This window comes from Myxine glutinosa, chromosome 1 (assembly GCF_964187855.1).
Source record: "Myxine glutinosa chromosome 1, kmMyxGlut1.1, whole genome shotgun sequence".
Taxonomy (NCBI): Eukaryota; Metazoa; Chordata; class Myxini; order Myxiniformes; family Myxinidae; genus Myxine; species Myxine glutinosa.
This window is the reverse complement of record NC_136261.1, coordinates 311,707,472-311,731,491: the sequence shown is the minus strand read 5'-3', so window position 1 is coordinate 311,731,491 and position 24,020 is coordinate 311,707,472. Positions and strand designations below refer to the sequence as shown.

At 46.5% G+C, this 24,020-nt stretch overlaps 1 long non-coding RNA gene across 1 annotated transcript; it reads right to left on the bottom strand.

The window, feature by feature from the left end:
* On the bottom strand, positions 1-21,888 carry LOC137419476 (uncharacterized). The gene is made up of 4 exons (XR_010982892.2): positions 21,836-21,888; positions 21,509-21,697; positions 5,324-5,349; positions 1-135 (listed from the first exon to the last, which is right to left on the bottom strand). It is a non-coding gene; the product is annotated as an uncharacterized LOC137419476 (long non-coding RNA).
* Positions 21,889-24,020: the final 2,132 nt, after the last annotated feature.

Genomic DNA, 24,020 nt, shown 5'->3' with positions numbered 1-24,020 from the left:
CAAAATGGATGAATTACAATTTTCAAGATACGTACACCAGATTTTGAATATCTTGTTGTTGAGCTTTAACCCTTTTACTTACCGAGGGAACCTAATCAATCGATGATACCAGATGGTGCTGAGCGTCTTGAAGACCTGGAAGGAAGAATGAGAATGTGGGAGTTGGTTCCACATTTGGGAAAAAGAGGAACGAATGAGTGAAGTTGTGATCCTTCATCACCTGATTCAGCAAAAAAATATTTTAGGGGATTCTAGTTAACGTGGATTGGACACTGTATTTCATACATGAGCAATCAGTACAACAACACACATGGAAGGGTACAACGTTGGATTTATAGTACAATAGCATTCTTCGTACCAATTCTTGTCCTCAGCTGGGAAAATCTGTCTGCAATAACAATTCTTTGCTTCCTTCCAGCAAGCAGCAACTGAAAAGGTGTAAAGTGATTGCGGTACTAAGAAATGGTGTGTTTGGAGCACCGAGGTCACTGAGGATCTGTGAGCATGTCTTGATTGTACAGATTGGACTGCATTCTGAATTGGGCTCAATCAGTGGATGAAAAGGTGACATTTACCTGCTCTGAGTGCATCAAGTTCCTTGTTGATTTTTGTTATCCATTATCTTTCAGCCACAGGACGTGCAGGTAGCACGACTTACTGGAGGCACGATTATGGCACCGATCCAGTGGCCCCTGTACGTTACAGCAGGAACTTGTAAAAACATTTCAGGGTGCCAACAGCTCACCTACTCTTCGCAAAGGACACTGTGGAATATTTAAAGTCCACCCACCAACCACTGGCATTTTGTGTGTTCGTGGTTGGTTGATCTTTCGTCGTCATCATGCCACAAACATTGACCGTTCATCCTTTTATTCCTGTTGCGGCTCTTTTTTTAAACCATATTTGACTCTTTAACCGCTAACTACGACCAAGCCCTGTTAAGCAGCATGTACATGCACGATAGCATGCAAACGGCAGGTATAAATCCCCGAAAGCATGTCAAACTGGATGGTTACAATAAGTTTCTGCGAGAAATTCAACTGGGGGAAACGGGAAAGGGGCAAGAAGGATGGTGCTCATCATCGCATTAGAAAGGGAGGATTGAAGCTACCACTTCAGACTATCGTTATGAGAAGAGTCTTGAAGATTTAGTTCATGGAAGGTTAAATTTTCCAGTGGCAGAGGTAATAAGGAAATTCACTATAGCCAAGGTTGGGGAGTCAAGTTAAGCCTGGTGCTGGCTTAGCGGTTAGGGTGCCGGCTTGGGATCCGAGGATCTTGGGTTCGAATCCCGGTCGCTTGCAGAATCAATGTCAGGGGGGTTGACTCAGCCTGTCATACCTTCCGAGGTCGGCAAATTGAGTACCAGTTCACTGGTAATTCCCTGTGTGTTGCAAAAGGCGACGAACAGGGTTGGTGGCAGGAAGGGCATTCGGCCATAATTTTCGGCCATTTGGATCCGGATCTGAACCAAACTCTAATCGGCTTCTTCTTGTGACTTACCCAACTCATCCACTTAGTTTTGTCACAAGTCGCCCACAACTTTTTGAGACATCCTGCTATATATCGTTTTTTGCCTGATCTCTCAATGGTGAAGAATCACTTAAAAATTTCTCAGATCCAGATCCAGATGTTCACCAAAATTGAATCATTTATTCATTGTCACATACCCAACCTCTCCACCAAATTTTATTTGAATCCACCCACAACCTTTTGAGATATCCGATTCACAAACAGACAGACTGCCAAACGGACAGGGGTGAAAACATCTTAATCTCCATCCATCTTCATCATTCATCTTCATTCAAACATTCAAAAACAGACTCCATCCATCTTCGGTAGCGGAGGTTTCAGCCATTGTGGTTGTAGCTGGACCAATATTCAAACTCGTAAGGGATCGCTCAGAGACGAGCGTGCATACCTCTAGGTCGAGGATATCCTGCCAGTCCTGCTAATCCTTATAAAGTTGTTAAAATGTATCTGAATAATAGGCCGTGGATTTCCAAGGAGCAGGACTTACTCAAGCCAAAAAAAGAAATAGGGGGAATCATTTTCAGATGAAGATAGACCGCAAGTGAAAGTTATTCAGAAGTTGATAGGCAAAGTACAAAGTCCAAAGCAGATTTATAAACAAAAGCTCAAATGAAATTCCAAAGAAAACAATTCATTTGCTGCTTGGCAGAAAATGCAAGACGATGATTGGATACAAGGATAAACCAAAAAGATTAGTAACAGGCTGCAGTGAGGACTTTGTTTATAATCTGAGTGGTTTTATTGGAGACTAGCAGGAGTACCAGGCATTGCCGGGGTGGGGTGGGAGGGAAAGCAGGAGAGGGAGGGAAAGCAGGAGAGGGAGGGGCGAGGAAGGTATCGGGAGGGGAAACATAAACTCCATATACATCTTTTGGCGGGGGAGTGGGGAGGGTAGAGGGGGGGGGGGGGGGTAAGTGGCTTTGACAGGCCCCGTAAGGGAAGGAGGAAAACTTTACCTGTGCAAAGAGTGCTTCATAATATCAGTATTGCCCAGGTTAAAAAAAGGAAATTGTAATACCCTCTGCCACCATCACCAGGTGGCGCTACACGGTACACATTTACATAGAGAATTGACATCCCTCTCCTGGTCCCCCACACCCCCAAATGAGGCCACGGCCACATAGCCAATGTTACCCCTCAGACATATTTGTATTTGTACCCCAAGTAAAGAATAAAAGCTCTCTATGAAGTATAAATGAAATTGCTCTCTCTCTCATGCACAGATTTATCCCATCTCGTCTTCAGTTGACATACCCTTCCTCCCGTCCATGGTACACTGAAGCTTGTGGTAAGGCAGTTGCCCTGAAACAAATTGCCTTCGCCTCCTGGAAGGCAATCTCATTTCCTTTCACAAAGCCCGGAACAAGTGTGTGTCTACCCTCAGGAGTGCCATGAAACACTATCTCTCCACTTTCAAGACTCAACTCTCAAACCTGTCTCCCTCTTCAAAATCCTGGTGTCGTCTGGTCAAATCTGTTTCTGGTTTTCGTTCCTCCTCCATCCCCTCCCTTACCTCAAATGGCTACACAGCTGATTCCGCACGTGAAAAAGCTGAATGCCTCAACTCTGTGTTTGCCTCAAAATCATGTGTCCCAAACCCATCGCTCTCTGTACCCATCTTACTGAGTCGAACCCAGCTGCTCCTGGACTCTGTATCCTTCTCTCCTGACAAAGTGGAGAAGTTTCGGTCAAACCTAGACTCTGATTCTGCAACTGGACCAGACGGCATCAGCCCACGGATCCTAAAATCCTGCTCTGCCGCTCTTTCACACCCTCTCTCCATGTTATCTTCACCCTCTCTTTTGCTCAAGGTCATTTTCCATCAGCTTGGAAATCAGCCTATATTGCCGCTTTATACAAGAAAGGTGCAAAAACAGATCCTTGCAACTAGAGACCAATCAGCCTGCTCCCAATTAGCAAGAAAGTCATGGAATCCATCATTGCTTCAGATATCAAATCCTTCCTCTTCTCCATTGGCTTGATCTCTGATCATCAATTTGGTTTCAGACTAGGTCACTCTACTCTGGACATGCTGCTTCTGCTGACTCAACACTGGATGGAGGTCCTCAATGCCAAACAGAAAATCAGAGCTGTTTAATTTGACATTATAGCATGCCTTCGATATGGTCTGGCACCAAGCTTTGCTCACCAAACTCTCCTCCTATGGTATCCATGGAAATCTCCATGCATGGCTTGCGGACTTCCTCTCTGGTCGTAGTCAACGTGTGGCCCTGAATGTATTTCTCTCATCTCCCATTCCTGTTCAGGCTGGAGTTCCCCAAGGCAGTGTTCTGGGCCCTGTCCTCTGGTCTTCATCAATGATCTCTCCGACTCTCTGGAAAACCCTCTCTATCTCTTTGCTGATAACTCCACTCTCTGCTGCTCCATATCTCATCCCTCAGATCGGCAGTCTGCAGCCTCCTCACTCTCTGCAGACCATGACAAAATCACAGACTGGTCAAACAAGTGAAACATGTCTTTCAATCCTGACAAATCTCACACTCTCACTATGTCTGTCTGAAAAGACCGACTGGACAACCGTCCCATCTACTTTCTCAACAATCCTCTCCAAGTAGTTCTGTCACTCAAGCTTTTGGGTCCCACTATCTGCCATGATCTTTCCTGGGAAAACCACATTTCCAAGCTGGCCTCCAAAGGCAGTCACCAACTGGGCATCCTCCGTCATGCGAAGTCCTTCCTTGGCACACCTGAGCTCCTCACCTCATATAAGGCTTTCATCCGCAGCTCAATGGAGTACTGCTCTCCCCTCTGGGCTGGTGCTCCTCCCACACACCTAGCTCGGCTTCACGCTGTTGAAACCAAAGCTTTCAGAATCATTGGAATCTCCCGCGATGAAGCTGAGTCTGAGGGCCTGTCACTCACTCACCGCAGGCAGTTTGGTGGACTTTGTCTTCTACCGACTCCTCTCCGGCCTAGCTCCCCCAGCTCTGTCTGTGCTCAGTCCTCCAAATATTCCTACACGTCGCACAAGATCTGCCAGCAACCCTCTTCTCATGAAACTGCCAAAATCAAGACTCTCTGCTCACCTTCACTCTTTCATTCCTCTTTTCTCCTGCCTCTGGAACAAACTCCCTCACTCTCTTCAATCCCACTCCTCCCTCCAGGTCTTGAAAACAGCTGTCCACCACCATCTCTTATCCAAAACCCCCATCCAAAACCTTCATCTTTTCTACCCCTGTTAATTTCACCCCAGAGCCACTTTTTTGAAATACCGACTTCTTTCGTTGAAGTCCTAGCAGTGTCAATGTGTTTTATACCTCTCCCACCCCTCCACCCCCCTCCCATCCCTCCTCCGCCCAAGCCCTGTCCCTCCCACAGATCTCCCGATGTCCCTGTTCTCTACTGTTGTACTTGTGTGCTCCCATCTTGTCTCCCGCTCCCTTTATTATATGTTTTTTTTATGTGTGCATTTGTTTTTTTTGTGATTTATGTTAGCTCTTACATGAGCCTCGATCTTGTATACAAAAAAAAAAAAAAAACGTTTATAGCAGGAGCACCCGGCGTTGCTCAAGCGAAAAGGAAACATTAACATATTTGAAATGAGGGCAAATATAATGGAAAAGCAATTACATCCAAATATGAATCCATCACAAATGTAAAATTTTCGCAATTTTACCTTTTCGTTGAATATATTGTTGTGTGATTCCCCTTGGTTAACACCAGGAGAGTCACGGATGGCCAATAGTGAGCTTTTAACTCCGAAGGCGATGCCCAAATGCGGATTTTATATACGTGGGGGAAGTAAGGGGAAGAGGATGCTGAAGCTTACCTGTCGCAATCGCCAGCAGTCCCAACCTGCAGAAAATAAACAAACAAAAACCGGGTTCATAAATGTACAAAAAATAATGAAAGGATTTATTAAAACGGAAGCCGATAACAGGAAACGCTACGGTAAATCCAATTCCTAATCGGGACGTCCCCACACCAGACTTATAACACAGACACAGGATGAAAATAAACTGGAAAATAATGGTGTGTAGTTTATCGCTCTGATCAGCGCGGTGGGCGGAGGGGGGGGGGGGTGGAGGGGTCTCGCCAGGATTCCAAGGCTCCGGAGGTCCGGCCGGCGTTGCGCGTGAAGCGCGTGCGTTGGTGGGAACTAGGCCTCGTTGCACCCATTCACGCTGCAGCGCTCGTACGAGGTCTCGTCACGCTGTAGCGGCAAGCTGCGCATCGTTTCCGCCTGCAAAACTCTGCACGTCTCCTGGTGTCGTCTCTGAACACGGCCGGTCCAAGCACAAACGCGCAAGGGAGAAGAACAAGGGAACCAGAGGAGGGCAAGAACACGGCAAGATCGGAGGGTCAGAGAGGGTCAGAAGGCAAGAGGGCAAGAGGGCAAGAGAGGAAGAGTCCAGGGTGAGAGAGAAATTGTCGGTCCTCGAGTTCTTTTAATGTGAGGTCGTCACGTTATCAGCGCTTCTCCAACAATCAGCACGCCACTTCTTGCGCGCCTCTGACGTCCTCGATGGTCCTTGCCAATCGGTGCTCTGCTTCCTCCTCGGCCTTCCTTTCACCAATCCGCGGGTAGCTTCATGCTCCGCCCTGGCCAATCACGAGTCCCTTCCCACCCCGGCCTTCCCGTTGGTCAACTCCCGCCCAATAGTGAGTTGCTTCTTGCTCCGTCCTGGCCAATCACGGCTCCTCGGGGTGTGTCTTCGGCCTGCCTGTCTTCCGTGGAAATGTATCTGCTGCGTTCAAATGGCCGTGCTCAGAACTGGCTTCCGTTTGGTTTTATTATTTATTATTTCGTGCAATTAATGGCCATTTCCTCACTAGTGTCTATTGCGGTGCCAAAAGAGCCAAAGGATAAATCACATAGGGTAAGACATACAAGGGATAATTTATCCGTTTCCCCTAAGCTTGTTAACATGCCCCGCCTCCTCGTGACGGGCACGAAGATACACCTTACTCCGACATTCGGCTAAACAGAACTTATTACATGGTGATGGTTCTTACCCGACATCCGGAGCATGATACCTACACAAATCTACCTGACTCTACATATCACTACCCCCCAAACATAAAAAATATGTTGTTGAATGTGCCGTTCATCACGTTTCTGAGTCGAGTATGATGATGTTCAGGAAGAAGAAGAAGAAGAAGAAGCCGTACCACCAACTTCGAGCGCTTCCGGAATTGTTTTATTATTTGTGTTCAAATGTCTGGTAATTGTTTTGTATTTATTTATGCGAATGTGTACTTGTATATAACTGTCATTAATCAAAGAGGTTTAGGCACAATAGAGAGATTTTCTTTCATCCAAAAAAACGAACTTTTTTTTTTCAAAACAATTACATTTTTGGCATAAAACACTCCCAGGCACTCACTGATGAACCTCTAAAAGTTTGACGAAGATCCGTTCAGCCATCTCTGAGAAAAATTTCCTGCAAGAGCGAAAAGCCCACGGAAGGTTAAATTGACAGCAAGGTTGTGGGGCAACAATTTGACACAACAGAAAAGGAAAGGAAGAAGAAAGAAAGAAACCAACAAACAAACAGGAATCCTTTTAGCTACAGGCAGGGTAGGAACAAAACATATACAGCTATTATAAAGTAGAACATCATTCTCAAAGGGGTATCTATTACAAATGACACACCAGTAATCCCTCAGAGATTTTACACAGAACATTGTGTACACACCGAAGTTTATCAAAGGAAACAAAGTGATCAGTCAACGTGTAATAGGAAAAATCAAACTTTATTTTGTTTAAAACTATATGAGGCTTCAAACATAAAACGATGCCAAAAACGAACTTGTCATTCTGTATTAGGGATTTCCTGGTTTTGTATACAGCGAACCTCGCTTGAGCAATAAGGAAATTCACTACAGTCAAGGTTGGGGGTTAAGGTCAACAAGGTTATATCTAAACTTTGACCTTAATCATTATTTGATTTAACCTCATGATTGAATTTTAACCTCATTATGTCATTATTACCCTGTTTCTTTGAAGAACGACATGATTGGGGTGGGGGATAGGGGTGCACCATGGGGACAGTCCATTGAGTCATTTTTTTAGTCACTTTTAAGACCCTTTTGACACTTTATACTTTATATATAGATTCCTTAAAACAGGAAAGACCTTTGGACCCCCAACTACTATTGGAATGTACCCTTTAGACTTGTTATTTCCATTTAAGCCCATTATAGACCCTTTAGAACTTTACACCCTTAAGACCGCTTTTTAATCCTTTTATGACCCTTTCATGACCCTGTTTGTCCCTGTAACCCTGTAAGACCCTGTAACCCTGTAACCCTGTAACCCTGTAACCCTGTATGACCCTGTAAGACATGATTTTCCCTGTTTGTCGTTAAAAGGCGGCAAAAAGGGTTGGCGTCAGGAAGGGCATCCGGCCGTAAAACATTGCTTCAAAAAGGGGACCGAAAAACAACAACAACCACGGTTCCCGAAAAAGGCCAACCCCCGCTTGCGGGGAAAAATGGCCTCTAAAGGTGGTTATTTATTATATATATATATATGACCCCTTCATGACCCTTTTAAGACACGTTCAAGACTTTAGACCCCTATAGATAACTTTACCCCCCTTTAGATAACTCTAGACCCCTTTAGATAACTTTAGATCCTTTTAGATAACTTTAGGCCCCTTTAGATAACTTTAGCCCCCTTTAGAAAACTCTAGACCCTTTTCGATAACTTTAGACCCCTTTAGATAACTTTAGCCCCCTTTAGAAAACTCTAGACCCTTTTAGATAACTTTACACCCTTTTAGATAACTTTAGACCCCTTTAGACAACATAAGACACCTTTACACCCCACCTGACAAAAAGTAATGGTACGTTTTTCATCAATTCAGGACCTGCTTATCCTACATAGTTTTCACTACACAAATCCAATCGTGATATTAGGTCTTACAGCACCCATGGGACTCTAATTTTCCATCGAATCAAACTGAAAATCAACATTATCACCCAATGCATCCCAACAACGACCGCCCTCCATCGGGAAACGAGTGTCTGTCCCACTTGGGACTATTCATTGTCATTGCAGTTTAACTTGCTCCAACAATATTTACTAGTTATGTGTCATAAAGTTATTCATTCAGTCATCTACAGCGTGAGTCATAAGTCCCAGGACATCGTTTTTGCTGCTGAGACAACATTTGTCGAACCCATGTATTTACACTGTTTTCTTGTTTTTTCAGACAATACAAAAAATAGGGGCAACACACCTGGGCGCAACACACATTTTAAACCAATTTCAATGGTTGCTAGAAGACAGGGCAGTATGTAAAATCATACTAACGTAATCATAAGACTTTAAACAAACAAAGAAAAGACCTAATTTGGGGGGGAACCACCCTCGCCCTGTACACCCCCTCACACGATTTTTCTAATGCCATGAACAAACATTGTTACATGCTGGGTGATGAAGGTCGTGATGAAGTTTAATCAAAATTGTGAAGGAACTGCGCTCCAACGCGAGTCGAAAGAATTGACGCGACCAAAGACGGAATTCGTCCGAGTTGCTTTATTGAAACAAAACAGCTCAGGTATTCTGACAAGCCCGTTTATCGGGCAGCAATATATATACACATTTATGTCGGGAAGTTTGCCCGGCAAAAGCTATACCGGGCATGCCCGGGTGTCAAGGGCGAGCCTTGGAAAGGCGAGTCTGGACCTGCCCGGGCGTGCCCGGGCGCTCTGGACGAGCACTGGAAAGGCGAGAGCGGGCATGCCCGGACGCTCTGGGCGAGCACTGGAAAGGCGATAGCGGGCATGCCCGGACGCTCTGGGCGAGCACTGGAAAGGCGATAGCGGGCGTGCCCGGGCGCTCTGGACGAGCCCTGGCAAGTCGAGGCTGGGCGTGCCCGGACGCTCTGGGCGAGCCCTGGAAAGGCGATAGCGGGCATGCCCGGACGCTCTGGGCGAGCCCTGGAAAGGCGATAGCGGGCATGCCCGGACGCTCTGGGCGAGCACTGGAAAGGCGATAGCGGGCATGCCCGGACGCTCTGGGCGAGCCCTGGAAAGGCGATAGCGGGCATGCCCGGACGCTCTGGGCGAGCCCTGGAAAGGCGATAGCGGGCATGCCCGGACGCTCTGGGCGAGCCCTGGAAAGGCGATAGCGGGCATGCCCGGACGCTCTGGGCGAGCACTGGAAAGGCGATAGCGGGCATGCCCGGACGCTCTGGGCGAGCACTGGAAAGGCGATAGCGGGCATGCCCGGACGCTCTGGGCGAGCACTGGAAAGGCGATAGCGGGCATGCCCGGACGCTCTGGGCGAGCACTGGAAAGGCGATAGCGGGCATGCCCGGACGCTCTGGGCGAGCACTGGAAAGGCGATAGCGGGCATGCCCGGACGCTCTGGGCGAGCACTGGAAAGGCGATAGCGGGCATGCCCGGACGCTCTGGGCGAGCACTGGAAAGGCGATAGCGGGCATGCCCGGACGCTCTGGGCGAGCACTGGAAAGGCGATAGCGGGCATGCCCGGACGCTCTGGGCGAGCACTGGAAAGGCGATAGCGGGCATGCCCGGACGCTCTGGGCGAGCACTGGAAAGGCGATAGCGGGCATGCCCGGACGCTCTGGGCGAGCACTGGAAAGGCGATAGCGGGCATGCCCGGACGCTCTGGGCGAGCACTGGAAAGGCGATAGCGGGCATGCCCGGACGCTCTGGGCGAGCACTGGAAAGGCGATAGCGGGCATGCCCGGACGCTCTGGGCGAGCACTGGAAAGGCGATAGCGGGCATGCCCGGACGCTCTGGGCGAGCACTGGAAAGGCGATAGCGGGCATGCCCGGACGCTCTGGGCGAGCACTGGAAAGGCGATAGCGGGCATGCCCGGACGCTCTGGGCGAGCACTGGAAAGGCGATAGCGGGCATGCCCGGACGCTCTGGGCGAGCACTGGAAAGGCGATAGCGGGCATGCCCGGACGCTCTGGGCGAGCCCTGGAAAGGCGATAGCGGGCATGCCCGGACGCTCTGGGCGAGCCCTGGAAAGGCGATAGCGGGCATGCCCGGACGCTCTGGGCGAGCACTGGAAAGGCGATAGCGGGCATGCCCGGACGCTCTGGGCGAGCCCTGGAAAGGCGATAGCGGGCATGCCCGGACGCTCTGGGCGAGCACTGGAAAGGCGATAGCGGGCATGCCCGGACGCTCTGGGCGAGCACTGGAAAGGCGATAGCGGGCATGCCCGGACGCTCTGGGCGAGCACTGGAAAGGCGATAGCGGGCATGCCCGGACGCTCTGGGCGAGCACTGGAAAGGCGATAGCGGGCATGCCCGGACGCTCTGGGCGAGCACTGGAAAGGCGATAGCGGGCATGCCCGGACGCTCTGGGCGAGCACTGGAAAGGCGATAGCGGGCATGCCCGGACGCTCTGGGCGAGCACTGGAAAGGCGATAGCGGGCATGCCCGGACGCTCTGGGCGAGCCCTGGAAAGGCGATAGCGGGCATGCCCGGACGCTCTGGGCGAGCCCTGGAAAGGCGAGACCGGGCGTGCCCGGGAGGTTCGGGCGTGCCCGGGAACAGTGAGTCCGGGCATGCCCGGGAGAGGCGCGTCTGGCCGTGTTCTGGCCGGTGCAAGGCGATTGTGTGCATCCAGCGGTAACCGCTACAATTGTGTGGTTTCGGAGAAGAGAGCAAATGCCTATTTTAGGGGGTCAACCACCCTCCCCCCCCCCCCCCACATACTCTCTCAAACCCCGACTTTGTTTAATGCCGTGAACAAACTCTGGCACATCACAGGTGATGAAGGTTGTGGTCAAGTTTCATCGAAATTGTGTGTGTAGTTTCTGAGAAAGGAGCAAATACCTATTGGGGGGGGGGGGGGGGGGGGGGGGGGAAGAAAGCAATCCTCCACCCCCTCCCTGGGGGGGGGGGGGGACCCTCCACCCCTCCCGTCCATAAATCACCTAGGGCCCTTTTAATGCAATCCCTTTAGGGCCTGTAGGCCCATAAACAATATCAACAACGGACACTCTTCACATGAACATAATCCACATTGAACATCCCATTCTTACCAACTACCCAACTCATCCACCAAGTTTTAACATAACCACTTTACAACATTTTGAAATGCTGCGTTTTATAATAGTTTTTGGATGCGACCATTTTTTTGGATATGGACAAAAATAACTTGTGATATACTGTAATTCGACATAAAAATGATAAGATTAAAATCGACAACTGCGTTGAACTGTGCCTAAGACTACCTGGAGGCACTATACTAAAGTTGATCTGTGTGGACATGTGTGGACCCCTTTAGACAACATAAGACACCTTTACACTCTTTTAGAGTCCTTTCACCTAACAAAAAGTAATGGTACGTTTTTCATCAATTCAGGACCTATACACACACACTCGCGTACACAGACACACACACAGACATGCGTGTGCACACACGTGCACAAACACACACATACACATACGCATGTGCACACACACATATACACAAATGCACACACACACACACACACACACACACACACACACACACACACACACACACACACACACACACACACCATCCTTTTGGGAACAGGTGAGGCTAATAAGCTTTGTTGAAGACTTCCTGAGGCCCTTTGAGTGCTCTATTTACTCTTTCTTCCACATGCCATTTTACAAATTTACTTGTTTAATGATAGTGTGGTTCTGTACGCACAGTTAGTTGAATGTCCATAATTTAAACTTTAATTTGGACTCATACATTCCTTAAAAGACACACAAGGAAATGTAGACACAAGAGGAAATAATTTGCCAATCATGCTCAACAGAGGAAGTAAATCAACGTCTTTATTCACTCAATCTATGAATTTGTCTCTTCTGTAGAAACGCTGTTCTCATTATTGACTTGATCTAACTTCACATCTTCATCTCTTTCGCAATCCCATTTTCACCTCAGGCAGGGAAGATAAGCAGGCCGCCAGTAGCATGGCCTCTTGGACAGATACTGGAAGACCTTTAACGTACACAGACAGCTTCAATGACATCCCGATTCGATGGTCAGCCTCCTCAGGGATGAAAAACTCCATTGCCTGGACAACCCCAGGCCGGCACCTTTTCGACAAATTTGACTCCATACAAGAAGTGAGCTTGGAATCAATCCTCGATAAGACAACTCGGAAGGGAGCACACGACAGACTGAGCTATCCTGCTGTCGCTGAGCATAGAAAACCTAGGCTTCTATAGTAGGCCTAAGTCTTGCTCCGAGGAAGGGCAAGTCCATAAACGTTAGCGATTCTGTAGGTTTCTCACGGTGGATATAAGCGAAAGTGTTTCATTATTTTATGCACTGTTTTTGTGCCATTGCAGACCCCTAGTTCTGCGCTACCCTCATTCTATCGATGGTCTCTCCCCTCCATAGTAACTACCCGAGATCTGACGAGGTTGGGCGCATTCAGGCCTATGTGTCGTGAGTAACGTCCTGTTTTGATAAGTTTTTCAACTGCTTTCATTATCTACTGACTTCATCTCGTAGGACATTCCTTCTGTGCAATCTCGTCGGCCCAGGAGCTAAGCAGTCCAAAGGAACAAAAGGTCGACAAATGGCCCTCAAAATGAAAAACAACAGGGCGTATAATAAATAACAACGCCAGATAGTTCAGCTGGTAGAGCCCTGTTGCTTTACTACGTCTGTGAGGTCATTTAGAGCTTGCTTTCAGTTGTTCCATGTCCATTTACTTGTAGACAGCGAAAGGTTATTCACAACAACAGGTATATCTGGGTCGGTGGTACTGTGGTCGTATTGACTGCTACTACAAAGAGCCTCATGAAACAAAGATCAAGGTGGGTTGTAATTTATATATGGCGGACACAATGAGCCGAAGGTCTGGTTGACTTTCTCGGCTATCACATGTTGTTTGCCGGTTGCTTAGAATGGCCTTAAGGCTCCGCGCCAGCACTCGACAATGGCTGAGTGGTTGTATGTCTGTGAATCTCTGGAGCCAGGAGGAACCAAAGATAATGACCGAGAAGCAAACGCCAAGAAGCAAAGATAATGCCCTGGTTCTTGGTTGGCCATTACAGAAGTACCCAGGTTACAAACCTTTCCGCATGAGTACAGCATGAGTACATTTATGTGCAGGAATCATGCCCTATAGTGCACGATTGGTCGGGGCTTCAGCTCTTGAGTGGCCAATTCAGGCCTGCTTTTAGCCCAGATGTACTGGAATCAATGCAGCAAAACATCCACACCCAGAATGTTCTTCCAGGACAAATGCGACAGAAAATTCCCATGGGATTGCAGGCCAATGTTGGAGTTTGTTCTTATTAAATCAGAGGCTGACACATCAAAATTGCGAACACACCGAGTGCGAACAGCTCACACATCACTACAGCATGACGATTCACCAAGACAGCAGCAAGCACGGTGTTTACCATGGCTTTTGAAATCCAACAAAATTATACTGTGATGAACAACAACACTCTGGTCCTCTTACTTTTTTTCTTTTCTTTTTTTTTGTATACAGAGTCGAGGCTCGTGAAAGAGCTAACATTTATCAAACAAACAAATCAAACAAACAAGCAAACAAAGTATATAAAAAGGGGAGCGGTCGACAAGATGGGGAGAGAAGGGGGAGGAAGCACACAAACACAACATTTGAGAGCAGGGACATCGGGAGATGTTTTTGGAGGGAGAGGGCCTGGGGGGAGGCAGGATAGGTATAAAACGCAAGGACACCAAGGACTTCCAGGAAAGAAGTCAAAAGTCACCTCAAAAAAGTGGATTTGGGGTGAAATTAGCGGGGGTAGAAAAGATCAAGGTTTTGGATTGGGGAAGATAAGAGATGGTGGTGAACAGCCGTTTTAAAGACCTGGAGGGAGGAGTGGGATTGAAGAGAGTGAGGGAGTTTGTTCCAGAGGCGGAGAAAAGAGGAATGAAGGAGTGAAGGTGAGCAGAGAGTCTTGATTTTGGCAGTTTAACCATAAGAGGGTTGCAGGCAGATCTTGTGCGACCTGCAGGAATATTTGGGGGACAGAGCCCAGAGAGAGCTGGGGGAGCAAGGCCGGAGAGGAGTCGGTAGAAGACGGAAAGACAACCAACCTGCCTGCGGTGATTAAGTGAAAGGCCCTCGGAGATAGCGTCATCGTGGGAGATTCCAATGATTCTGAACGCTTTGGTTTCAACAGCGTGAAGACGAGCTAGGTGTGAGGCAGGAGCACCAGCCCAGAGGGGAGAGCAGTACTCCATTGAGCTGCGGATGAAAGCCTTGTATGTGGTGAGGAGCTCAGGTGTGCCAAGGAAGGACTTCGCACGATGGAGGATGCCCAATCGGCGACTGCTTTGGAGGCCAGCTTGGAAATGTGGTTTTCCCAGGAAAGATCATGGCAGATAGTAAGACCCAAAAGCTTGAGTGACAGAACTTCTTGGAGAGGATTATTCAGAAAGTAGATTGGAGGGTTGTCCAGTCGGTCTTTTCCGAGAGACATCGTAAGAGTGTGAGATTTGTCAGGATTGAAAGACATGTTCCACTTGTTTGCCCAGTCTGTGATTTTGTCCAGGTCTGCAGAGAGTGAGGAGGCTGCAGACTGCCGATCTGAGGGATGAGGAATGGAGCGGCAGAGAGTGGAGTCATCAGCAAAGAGATAGAGAGGATTTTCAAGAGAGTCAGAGAGATCATTGATGAAGACCAGAAAGAGCACAGGGCCCAGAACACTGCCTTGGGGAACTCCAGCCTGAACAGGAAGAGGAGATGAGAGAAACCCATTAAGGGCCACACGTTGACTACGACTAGAGAGGAAGTCCGCCAGCCATGCGTGGAGATTTCCATGGATACCAAAGGAGGAGAGTTTGGTGAGCAGAGTGGGGTGCCAGACCGTATCGAAGGCACGTGATATGTCGAGGGAGACAGCTCTAATTTCCTGTTTGGCATTGAGTACCTCCATCCATTGTTGAGACAGCAGAAGCAGCATGTCCAGAGTAGAGTGACCTGGTCTGAAACCAAATTGATGATCAGAGATCAAGCCATTGGAGAAGAGGAAAGATTTCATATCCGAAGCAATGATGGATTCCATGACTTTGCTGATAATTGGGAGAAGGCTGATTGGTCTGTAGTTGCTAGGATCTGTTTTTGCACCTTTTTTGTGCAAAGCGATGATGTTGGCTGATTTCCAAGCAGATGGCAGTTGACCTTGAGCAAAAGAGAGGGTGAAGAGAACAGAGAGAGGGAGTGAAAGAGCGGAAGAACAGGATTTTAGGACCCGTGGGCTGATGCTGTCAGGTCCAGTTGCAGAATCAGAGTCGAGGGTTGACAGAAACTTTTCCACCTTGTCAGGAGGAAAGGACACGGAGTCCAGGAGCAGCTGGGTACGACTGGGTATGGTGGGTACAGAGAGGGATGGGTTTGGGACACAGGATTTAGAGGCAAACACAGAGTTGAGGCATTCAGCTTTTTCACGTGCGGAGTCAGCCGTGTGGCCGTTTGAGGTAAGGGAGGGGATGGAGGGGGAACAAACACCAGAAACAGATTTGACCAGATGCCACCAGGATTTGGAAGAGGGAGACAGATAAGAGAGTTCGGTCTTGAGAACGGAGAGATATTGTTTCCTGGCTCTCCTGAGGGTGGACACACACTTGTTTCGGGCTTTGTTCGGGCTTCGGGCTTCAACCTACTTTAACCAAAGACCAAAATAATTTGTACCTGTTTGCGGTTGAGGGAAGGAACAGGTAAAACACAGGGCAGGAATAGGTACCTGCACACTTACAAAATAACAAAGGCATTAGTTTGAAAGATGAAATATATGGATCATTACAAAACACAAATAAGGGCTGTTCAAGATGTTCAGGATGGTGTTCGAGTTCCTGTCCAGAGACTATTTGAGCTGTAGGACAACCCATGGAGAGAAGTCCATGCAATCAACAAGACGACTCTCAACTGAAACAGGAATCAGTCACATATCCAAGCTTTTCCTTAGAAAATTGGTGAAAATGATCACACATGGCGGTATGGATTTTGTAACAGCTTTTCTGAATCACTGGAGAATTAAGACCTCAGTATCGATTATCGGTACATAATTTTCTCTGATGAGTGCAATATTTACATTAATGGGATGACGAATATACAGAATGGCAGATTTCATGGATTGGAAAAGAAATAAGAACATGAAGTATCACTTCACTCTCTGAAAATCCATTTCGTGTGGATTGAGTTTGTCACAAATCTCCAGGCCCAGTTTTTTTGAAGACCATAATACCAAAATGGCAGTGACGGTGACATCAGTTATCTTCACATCCTGAAGACATCGATTTAACAGTTTGAGAAAGAATGAAAATATGTGGTTTCAACAAAATGGAGTCACATCCAACACCTCTCAGGAGTGTCTCACCTGGCTGAGGGGGAAAAAAAATTCCTAATCACATTATCACTCACGGAACTGGATTGTCATAGTCCCAGAGATCCACAGACTTGTCACCCCTGGATTATTTTTTACAAGAAAAAAAAACATTAAAATAAATGTAAAAACATAGAGGGATGAAATTTCCAAACAACAACCAAATGAAAAATCACTCATAGAGTGACACTTGGCAAAACAAAACAAAGGAGAATGCCACTCAGTAGAGCATCCTTTTGACCTCAAAAATAATTGGTGGTTGAATTCAGTGACCTGACATGCAAATCGTCTTCAAATTGTAAGTTAATCGAATGAAAATTGACAATTTTATAAATTTGGTCTATGTTGACCTTTCGGCCTATGCTGATCTCAAAAACAGTTGGTGGTTGAATTCAGTTGGCTGATGTGAAAATCCTATTTTAAATTTCAAGTTAATCGGATGAAAATTGAGGATTTTAGAAATTAAAAAAGTGGTTGACCTTCAACCTATGTAGACCTCAACTGAATTCAACCACCAACTATTTTTGAGATCAACATAGGCCAAAAGGTCAACATCCGAGTTGACAACATCCGAGGTCAACCACTTTTCTCAGATTTCTAAAATCCTCAATTTTCATCCGATTGACTTGAAATCTGAATAGGATTTGCATATCAGCTTACTAAAAGCTACCACCAACTATTTTTGAGGTTAACATAGGCCAAAACATCAACATAGGCCGAATTTCTAAAATTGTCAATTTTCATCCGATTAAATAAAATTTGAAGACGATTTGCATATCAGATCACTGAATCCAACCACCAATTATTTGTGAGGTCAACATCGGCCAAAAGGTCAACTACTTCTTTTCAAATTTCTAAAATCCTCACTTTTCATCCGATTGACTTGAATTTTTTTTGGGCGGAGCGATTTAGGAAGCTGTCAGTTGCTTGCCTATGCACTGCCCAAATAAACGTATGTGTCAGAAGAATGTGTTGCACGCTTAGAACAAGGTTGTCCGTAGGGCGTGTACTCTGCCAGTTTTTTTTATTATCTCCTATGATTTGAAATGCTAACAATAGACAGGATGTAGGAGAAAAGTTACTTCCCTCCTCCCCCTTCAGAGAGAGCCCCATCCCCAACACCATAAAAAAATTTGCCATGCCATTCCCAGGTCTGCGATATCTTCCCCAGCTATCATCAGTGTGGAAGAAGCCAGAAAAAGGTCCTGGATCAATTCCTTTCTCCAATAGGTGGGCTGGTGAATTGTGAATAAAATGTTTATCAAGCCAATGTAGGATGACTGAAGCTACTGCCAGCAGGATAGCAGATGGCATGGCTTTATGTTGTGGACAGTTATGATTCAAGTCCCAACAAGAAAGAGCAATCAGAGATTGCAGACCCTCGCCAGGATGTGTTTTCAGTGGTTTTTAAGGCTTTTGTGTTGAAACAAATATTGCGGCCGAACCACGTGACCAATGACGTCATCGTTATTTTTTTGCTCCACCAATTTATCCCTATATGATTTTCAGGAAATTTCATCTTGATCGGATGACGTTTTGTACTTGTCGAATTACGACCTCATAATGGAGGCACAAATGACATCATCATTAACATATTTTATTCCCCATGGAGGGTTCTTTACAATGAGCCATGTCTCAATTTTTTCTATGCAGCGCTTTCAGAGCTATCGAGGTGCAATTTTTTGGTTTTTTCCAAGATGGCGGCTATATTACGTGATGTATGACGTCATATTTATAATTAAAAAATAGTACAGATGGAGTTGCACCTATGGTGAAAATTTCCTGTCAATCGGCCCAACGCTTGCAGAGAAAATCATATTTATTCTGTGCGGACAAGCAAACAGACAAACAGACAAATGAAAAATCGGTCAGAGACCGAGGACTTGCCAGAATGCACTTTTTTATCGGCCATTTTGGACTAATATGGCGGCCGAACCACGTGACCGATGACGTCATCATTATTTGTTTTCTAAACTAATTTATTCCTTGATGATGCTCAAGAAATTTTATCTTGATCGGATGAAGTTTTGTACTTGTCGAATTATGATGTCATAATGGAGGCACCTATGACATCATCATTAACATATTTTATTCCCCATGGAGAGTTCTTTACAATGAGCCATGTCTCAATTTTTTCTATTCAGCACTTTCGGAGATATAGAGGTGCAAAATTTTTCGGTTTTTCCAAGATGGCCGCCGAACCACATGACCGATGACGTCATCATTATTTCTTTTTTCTCCACCAGTTTATGCTGTCATGTCGCTCAATAAATTGCATCTTGATTGGATGAAGTTTTGTACTTGTCGAATTATGACGTCATAATGGAGGCCTTGGGCCGAGAGTTAAAAATTGGGCACAGTCCATTCCAGGGCAAGACAAATATGTGTGTAAAGTTTGGCGATTCTATGTGTAACGGTGTAGATGTAGTGCTGCGCACAGACAGACAAACAGACAGACAGACAGACAAACAGACAAACCAACCAACCAACATACTTGCCGGAATCTTTTCCGGCAAGTAACAAACAAGCGGACTCAAATGCAATACCCGCTCTTCTGGCGAGGGTAATTACAAGGAACTTCAATGCAGGAGGAGTCCATTATAGGCCCATCCAAGTCTGCACTTTGCCCGCTAACATATTGTTGTTTGTCCGTGTTCTGTCCCTTTTTAATTGTTGAGTGTCTAGCTAAGGGAGCAGCACCTACGATTTTAAAAGTCTTTGGTATGACTTGGGTGTGGTTCGAACTGCTGACCTCCCAGACTCAAAGCGGAGACACTCTAACCATTATACCACTGAATCTGGTGATTGGAATGTTTTTATTTTTACCTGAGCTGGAATTCACATTTAATTTGATATCTATTTTATGGGCTGCAATTGAAAGATATTATTCACTGTCAACAGGTACCTAACAGGGGGGATGTGTAGCAGTCAGGACCCTTGCAGCTAGTGCTGCTTTGGCACAGGCATTCATAGTCACCATTCCAGTTAAGAGGTTCAAGGTACTCACAATACACACAAACAAGTATAGCAAGATATTGTTACGTTTGTGGGGGTAGGTAATGAAATACCTTAGTGAAGTCAGGATTGTGTAAATTAGCATGGTCCGTGTGACGTGAAGAAGAAGAATCTCCATGTAATAAATAGGGAATCTGTATAGAATAAGATCGTGTATGTGTCTCCATACGAGGGGTGGAGCTATGCTAATTAGGTATGGCTTAAGGATAATCCCCAGTATGTAATTGCCCTCCTGTGATTTTTCCTTATGTTTTTGCATTCACTCGGCCAGCCATGCAATCGGCTCATTGCTACAACACTGACAAGCCCGACAGAAACACAGCACATTCCATCGGGCAAGTGAACCCCGCCCCACGACCGCCGATGTCATCTGAACATTCCCAAACGGCGGCTAGACTCCGCCTTGATGACTCATGGCGGAGAAACAACGCCCCGAGCTTCGTGAGTGGTTGGGGAGCCATGGGATGATGTGGTGGGGGTGTGAGGATTGGTCGGGGAGTGACGGCAGTGAGGGACAAATGAGGATGCATCCTCTCCCCCTCCCCATCCCTCTCTCTCTCTCTGGCCCTTGCATCGTGGAGAACTATTGCATTTTATATCGCTCTCCCTGTGCCTTCGACGGAGGCGGCTGCGCTTTGAGCGGTGTGCGCTAGTGAGGCGAGTGTTAGGAGCTCGGGAGATCATGACAATCGGAGGAGGAAGGATTTTGGCCGCCGCTCCACGGGTCGGTGACTGCTACGGGTGCATCTGCGCGCCATCTTGTGCGGTCCCCGCGTGGTGACTCAGGAACCCGTTTGACGACTACCAGGCTTTCGAGGGCCGTTTCAAGACGCCAGGCTGAGTAACGGCCAACGCACCATGCAAACACATTTTCTTTCATTTGTCTTCCTTTGTCGTGTCTCTGTGTCCATGTGGAGGGTTCCTCACTGAGAATATAGTTTTTACCTCACCTTTCATTGTTTTATGGTACTGCATTTATTTTCATTAAACCATTATTTGTTGACTTTCAATTTCTTGTCCTGTTCGTTTTTTGTTTGTGGGTCGAGGGATAACCCCGCGTCGGCCATCCGATCAGGTAAGGCTTCGGGCCTTTCCCGCGCGCACGAAAAGATGATCCTGCCAAGTTTCGAAATACGCCTCAGAGTTCAAGCTCGTTTCAGCTATCCGTCGTCGAGGATCTTAATCCCCGGCGACATGACAATATGTATATAATTTTTTTTTTGTTAGATATACATATCTATTAAAAAATAAAAATTGACGTGCCATCTTGTCGGACTTACGATATCAGTGGCAAACTAAGTGCAGTGATACGCTCACTCTACAATATCACTGACAATGCTATGGTTGATTAATACCTTCTTACATTGTATCAACATCGATTTGAAAAAATGTTATTTACACATCACAGGTAGGGATTATCAAGTTCAACTAATCTGTGCAATTTGACATACTGCAAGTGTTTCTCAGCCACTTCATTCTGCTGGTTTTTTGGGGATAAAATGTCGAGGCTCATGGGGGAGCGAAAACATAGATTGGATCAGGACATAACAGAACAAAAGGAACAGCAGAACAAGAAAGAGGAGTACACCAAATGCGGGGAATCATGAGGAACCATACAATCGGTCTTTGTCATTGACACAATTCCGTTACTTACAGTCCTGAAGTCCAGCAACGATGTGTTTGTATCACACACTGTGGCCTCCAGGCGATTTTGCGGTGTATCCCAAGAATATGGACCTCATTCTGGTATATTAGTTATGGTACCATCTCCAACATCCTGTGGTGAATGCAAATCACAGTTGTGGGTGAAGCTTCCACCATACCTGCGGTCCCCAGGGCTCATCTGACACATACAAAGCACAAAAAATGATGATACTTGCATGCAAAAACAATCCAATCGTTCCAAATTTTTTCCCAAAGTTCAAACTAGGCAATCATGAAAGTCATGTGCACAGACAGATAAGGCATTGGAGAGACTTACTCAATAGGCCCACTGAGGTTTTCCTGGGAATACAACGGGCTGGGCCACAGTAACCACGCTCACTGCTTGTCAAAACAGGTTCAGGGTGTGGTCCGTAATGGCACACTGGCATCCCATTATCTGCTTTCCTGTGTAAGTTTCTAAAAACGTGACCATTTCAATAACATTGGAGGCTTTTTGTATAATCGCAGTATTCTATCTGTACACAGTTCAAAATATCCCTGCAGCATTGTCCTCCATAAACAAAGCTGCCCAGCCTTTTAAAAAGTTTCCCCAAAGGAATTTTCCCCAAAGCCTTTTAAAAAGTTTTCCCAAAGGAATTTTTCCCAAAGCCTTTTAAAAAGTTTACCCAAAGGAATTTTCCTCAAAGCCTTTTTAAAAGTTTCTGAAAAACCTCATGGGAAAAACCTAGTGTTTTATTGAATTGTTTTTAATGCTGAAACTACAATGTATTTTAGGATACTGGTCACAAGATATTCATTATATATATTTGTATGTATATAATCTCAGATATACAACTAGAATGGCACTCGGTAGAGCACATACCTACGCCAGGCTGAACAGTCTACGTTTTGTATCCACTGATAGGCTATATTTGCAGCCGGACGTGAAGCAAAATCGATTCGGCTTGTTCTTATCACCTTCCAAATTCATCCACCAAGGTTTGTCATAATCCGTCCATAACCTTTTTGAAATATCCTGATACATATTGTTGCGGATCCCGGGTTCGTCGACGTACTAAGGGGAGTTTATTACCCCACTCCCCCTCAAACTCCAGGTCCACTGAGGCCGCCGACCACGACTAAGCTCGTGATCAATAGATTGCTAAGCAATTCCGATCGCCAACCTCCCAGCCACGCGCCGAAGAGTTTGCTAGTCAAATAATCCCAAATACCTTCAAGACACGTGACCGAAGAAACCGGGGATCGAACCCTCGCTTCCCACACTTTATTGCTTGCCAAGCGGATTTGCACGGTGTGCAAAGCGGCGTTACCTGACGTGATTTACGGACCTGATTCAAGCCAAATTCGGTCTCGGATGATGTGAGGCCAATGGAGAAAAGACGTATCCGAACAGGTTTGAAAGCAACAACAAAATATACAGCCTTTTATTTACAAGGCAATAGAAAGAGACGAAAATGCAGCCTTATTAATTCCTTACCTATAATAAACCCCACAGGCGCCTTCACACACTCATACACAGGTAATGACACACCGGTTATTCTCGTACCAATGTACGTGCTGGGATTGACTCGAGGGTGGCCGATTGGTGTGCTCAGTGCACAGCTCGATCCTCGATCCGGACATTCAGCCTCTGGATGAGGTAAGGTCCGAAGGACGAACCGCCGCCTCAAAGTCAGCACAAATGACGAACTTCATCACAGGTTGGATGAGCTTCAACACAGGCAGGGCTAGATTCAGCGCAGGTTGGACGACCAGCTTCAAGATGAGTCGCGGGAAGGGCCGCTTGCAGGTCAGCCGGATCAGAGCAAGGGATCGGCGAAGAGCGATGGGCGTTGGCGGTCAGAACGTCGTCGGCGAAGCAAAAAGGGCGTCGGTGAAGCAAGAGCAAGAGAGTGATGCGATGGGTGGGGTTTTTTTTATCAGACCTGAAAAGATTCCAGAATGTTCCACAGCCTCCCATTGGCTGAGGTTGGTCAGGTGCATGCATTCAATCCTTCCTCCCCCTAGGACGGTTTCATTCCTCCTTCCTTCGGGGAGGTTTCACAACCCACCATTGGTCGCTTGCTGGTGACGTGTCCACGACCCCTAATTAGTCACGTGGGCTGGTGCTTTTGGCCACGCCTTCCTGCACATTAAAATGTCTTCCCTCAACCACACGGAGGTTTGAAATCCTGCCTAAATCAATGCATATTTGGTCTCGATTATTACACAATGGAAAGGGGGCTAATCTTTACATTCAAAAAGAAATAACTAACTACTGCAGGCTACATGTTGTCGTGCAATTAACTATAGGGGGGTTGCCTTTATGGCAAAACCGCAACAATATCGTTTTGGCCCTATCTCTCAATGGTGAGAATTTTCAGATCTGAAACTGAAAAAACAGAAACTCAGTTTTTTTAAAAAACTGAAACTGAAAAACTCCGTTTGAAAAAATAAAAAAATAAAAATAAAAACCCTGAAAAACTCAGTTTTCAAAAAACTGAAAAAATTTCTCACATCCG